The sequence below is a fragment of the Mustela putorius genome, unplaced genomic scaffold, assembly GCF_011764305.1.
Source record: "Mustela putorius furo isolate JIRA1106 unplaced genomic scaffold, ASM1176430v1.1 tig00000095_pilon_pilon_pilon, whole genome shotgun sequence".
In the NCBI taxonomy this organism is placed as follows: Eukaryota; Metazoa; Chordata; class Mammalia; order Carnivora; family Mustelidae; genus Mustela; species Mustela putorius.
In genome coordinates, this window is record NW_025421280.1 from 36627817 (window position 1) to 36632635 (window position 4819).

Consider the following 4819-nt stretch of genomic DNA (forward strand, 5'->3'; position numbering starts at 1 on the left):
TTTTACAAAAAATAATAATAATAAAGTTAAAGAGGAAACTGAGGTGTGGAGAGGGGCTAGGACTTGTCCAAGGTTACTTGGAGTCAAGATTTGAATCCAGGAATCTCTGGCTCCAAGGTCTAGCACTTGAAATATCCCATCTGCCTTCAGCTGTCCTACATCTGACTACAGCACAGCAACACTCCACCACATTCCCAGCCCTAACACACCTGCATACACAATCTCACAAACATGAAGGTCTAGTAATGCCTTGGCCGGCATTTCCAGGAGCAGATGCTGAGAACAGGATTCTAGTGAAAGTCGTTTATCAGGAAGGTGACCTCAGAGGGGTGGGCAGTGAGATGGGGATGGTAAAGGGTCCCAGGTGGCCATGTCATCTAGGAAGTTGCACTAGAGCTCAATCTCCCTGGGCAACTCTGAAAGGCAGCTCAGAGAAATCTTCAGTTACCCCAGCAGAGGGGCAAGGGAGCTGGGGTATCTATCCCCCAGCTACTGCCCATCACGCATTGAGGTTCACATCAACCCACAGCACCTTGGGCCTGGCCTCCAAGCAGGGAGAATGGGCATAACCCGAGTGTAAACCTGTTGATAACAAAATGCAGCAGCTGATAGATATCAGTCTAGTGTATCCCAAGGGGTTGAGGGTCACAGGTGTGTGTAGGCACCAAAAGCATCTGCCACAAGCTAAAAATGAGACACAAAGATTAGCCCCAACTTCTTGGGAAGAAAAGTCCCCAAGTGTTTCTACACCCTCCCTTTTGCTCTGTGCAAAACAAAATACCCACCTTGCAGTTATGATCATTGAAGAAGATTCATCAGTGGTCCCCCACTGTGTGCATCAAGGGACCCTACATGGTGAGGTTGCAGTTAAGAGTCAGCACAAAAACATAGCAAATTCCACCAAGAAAGAGGATAAACAAAAGCTGTGTTGTGTTAAGGAGAAGCACTGGAGGATACACAGACTTTAGAACCAGATCAGGTTTCTATCCCATCTCCTCCACTTCCTAGTCATGTGTGGTCCTGGCAAGTTCTTAATCTCTCTGTGTCTCCGCATTCCCATTTGTAAATTGGGTCCAATAATAACAGGTCTACTTCATGGGGCTGATGTGAACCTCTGAGGAGGGGACATATATAGTGTGCCTAGTACAGAGTCTGGGATGCAGGAAAAGCTCTGAGGTTGGCTCTTATGGCCACAGGAGATGGAATCAGACCTAGGATCAGATCCTGATTTTGCAAGATATTCTCAAAGTGACCTTGGAAAGTGACTTGTCTCTCTGGGCCTCAGTTTCTTTATCTGGAGAATAAGGATACCAACAGGCCATGTCCCAGAGCATCACTGTGGAGGGGATTCCATAATGTGGGGTAATGTTGCCAACTGGGGCAACTTCTGGGATTTTTAGTTTCTTCCATAATCTTTGTTTTGTGCATCCAAGATGTGGACACTAAAGGCAGACAAATAAATGTAGTGGTTTTAACTTCATCCACAAATTCCTTGGTACTCTTCTCTTCAGGAATAGGGGCCTAATCCTCCTCTACTTGAGGGTGTGCTAGACTTGGGGAACAGGAAAAGGAGAGTATGACACTGGGCCATCTGAGACATCTGAGGTTTGGAGGGTCACTGTGACTTCCTGCTTGCCCTCTCCTTCTGAGATCATTCACCAGAGGGAACCCACAACCATGTTGTAAGGACACTCTGCAGCACTGTGGAGAAGCCCACATGAGGAGGAACTGAGGTCTATGGTCGATGGCTTGACTGTGACTTCATGGGGTGTGTGTGTTGGGGGACTTGATCCAGAACCACCCAACTGAGCCACCTCTAGATTCCTGACCCTCAGAAACTGTAGGAAAATAAAACCTGGCTCTAAAACTGGAGTTTTTGACTACTCAGTTTTGGAGTGGTAGAATAGGCAGCAAGAGACAACTGGTCTACCTAGAAGCCATTTTCCCCATCACCAAAATGAAGACAACACCAGCTTTATAGGGATTGAGGTTTAATGTAATAAAAAACACAAAATCCTGCCTGACACAGATTAAATGCTTGATAATATTCATTGTCATTATGTTATTCTTTTGCTATGCTAAGTTGTCCTGGTTACTCACAGAAGGCCTGGTACCAGCAATGACTAAACTGGAAAAGCCAACAAAGATCATTTCATGCAGAACGGTCTAATGTGCATGAGTTTGGACTTGATCTTCAGGGCACCAGAGGGGATTTCAGCAAGGAAAGTGAGGGAGTGAGGGTCATGCTGGGTTTTACAACAGCTGTGCTCTGGCCCAAGTGGGAGCCATGGAGAAGGGTCGGGCTGCATCCTGAAGGAGAGAAAAGCATGGTGGTCTGATCTAGGGCAAGGGCTGTGGAGATAGAAGGGAGTTTAGGAAGCAGGGCAAGCAGAAATGGGGAAAAGTTTGGTGAGTGGAGAGTCTGAGACAGAAGGAATAGCCGGCATTCAGAATGGGGATGGCCATGGGAGGAGGACATGTGACTTTCCTGCCCCCACCACCACAAAATACCACAAACAGCCATTTAAAATAACACAAATCCATTACACTATAGATCCAGAAGTCAGAGTCCCAAGTGAGTCTTGGGGGACTGAAGTCAAGACGTCAACAGAGCTGTATGCCTTCTGGAGGCTCCAGGGGAAATCCATTCCTTGTCCTTTCCAGCTTCCGGGGGCCCTTTTGTCTGTCTTCATAGCCAGTTGTGTAGCATCTTCCTGTCTCCCTCCCTCTCTCCTTCAATCTCCCTGTCTCCCTCCTCTCTGACCCTCTTCCCTCCCTTTTAAAAACAATACCCATGATTACATTAGACTCACTCAAATAATCCAGAATTTCTTCATCTTAAGATCCTTAACTTAATCAATCTGCGAAGCCCTGTTTACCATGTAAGGTCACACATTCACAGGTTCCAGGGATGTGGATGTGGACACCTTGGTACGGAGGTATTGGGGGAGCCTCATAATCCTACCTAAACATGGGTCTGGGGTCCTGGTCAGGGGTGGAGGATCAGGAGATGCCTGTTACCCTTTATTAAACCCCAAACAGTTAGCCAAGGCTATAAAATCTGCACTTCAGAGACCCTGCCAGTCAGAGGGCAGGCCTAGAGGGAGAAGAGGAAGGACGGAATAGAGGAAATAGGTTTGCTAGCCACGTGGCTTGGTAAGCCTGACCCCTTGTGTCTTTCTCAGCAAAGGGGAAAATAAGGGACACTCAAGTTTGAAGAAATCAGCCTGGAGGAGTCCAAGAGGTATTTGGCAGGGCTACTCTGGACAGCCCCACCCAACTTGACCATGTTCCTCCTGCACTCTAAATCCTCCCATGGCTCCCCATTTTCCTCAAAATGAACTTCAGTCTCATTAATATGGCACTCAAGACCCTGCCTAGTCTTACACTGGTCTCCCCTGCTGGCCTCACTTCTCCCCTTCCCCCCTGAACCATAGTCATCCTCTACCAACTGAGGGCCCCATAATGGATGCTGTTGATACCCTACAGTCACCCTTTAGCAGGTGGAGGACCCATCACCCAGCTGCTGTGAGCATTGCCTGATAAGAGCTCACAGCTTCCCCTTCCCCAGAGCCTGTACAAACCCTCAGACCCAGCCCAGCTAGTAACCCAAGAGGTTACTAGCCCTAGAGGTTACTAACCCAGAGCTGCAAGAGGCCAGCGCCGTGGTGAGATCAACTCATGGTGGTAGTAGGCTCAGTTCCCCCATGGGATCAGGCTGAGGCTAATTGCATCTGAGATCACCTCCTCGTTTAGTTCTTTTTCTCTGTCCCACCCGGCTTCCTTCACCCTGCCTCTGCTAAACACCCGCCCAGCAAACCCGGGACACAAGAATCCACAAGGCAGGGTCCAAGCTCCCAGACCCCGACCAAGGGCTAATTATATTAACAGTTTTTCTAAACAGGTGTGCCAGAAAGTGGAGGAGAGGCAGTAAGGTATCTTCCAGGCCAACAAGGGGCTTTTCCATTTACTTTTTTTATTGTGTTCTGTTAGCCAACATAGAGCACATCATTAGTTTTGACGTAGTGTTGACCTACTCGTTCGTTGCGTACAACACCCAGGGCTCATCACGTCATGGGCTCTCCTTTTTGCCCATCACCAAGTTATTCCATTTCCCCCACGTATATCCTTTTTCTCAAATCCTTGGATTGTTTCCCAGAGTCCAGAGCCTCTCATGGCTTGTCTCCCTCTCTTATTTCTTCCCACTCCATTTTCCCTCCCTTCCCCTGTGGTCCTCTGCGCTATTAAGAAATCACTTTAAGATGGAAAAATGGGGGCGCCTGGGTGGCTCAGCGGGTTAAAGCCTCTGCTTTCGGCTCAGATCATGATCTCAGGGTCCTGGGATCGAGCCCCGCATCAGGCTCTCTGCTCCGCGAGGAGCCTGCTTCCCCTTCTCTCTCTCTCTGCAGACCTCTCTGCCTACTTGTGATCTCTGCTTGTCAAAGAAATAAATAAAACCTTTTTAAAAAAGAAAAAAGGATGGAAAAAACAAAGCAAGCCTCTCTGTAGCTCTTACCGAAAGTTGTGTTCAGGGTAACTTTCGGACGGGGAGATTGGGAAATGACTATCCACGGAGTCCACAGCCATTCCCAACAGTGACTCTCCACCCAGTCCAGACATAATCCCCAGCTTTATGGAGTGAAGGGCATGGTGGTGAGGTCACAGGGTAGTTGCCTAAAGTGGGGCCGTCTGTGAGCCAGAGAATCTCTACTGGTTGTCAAAAGAGTGGGCTTCTGTGCATCCCTTAAGGGAAGATCAGAACAAGCCTTCCCACTTCCCAGTCAGAGCATACATTAGCCACCATGCTGCCTGGAACACA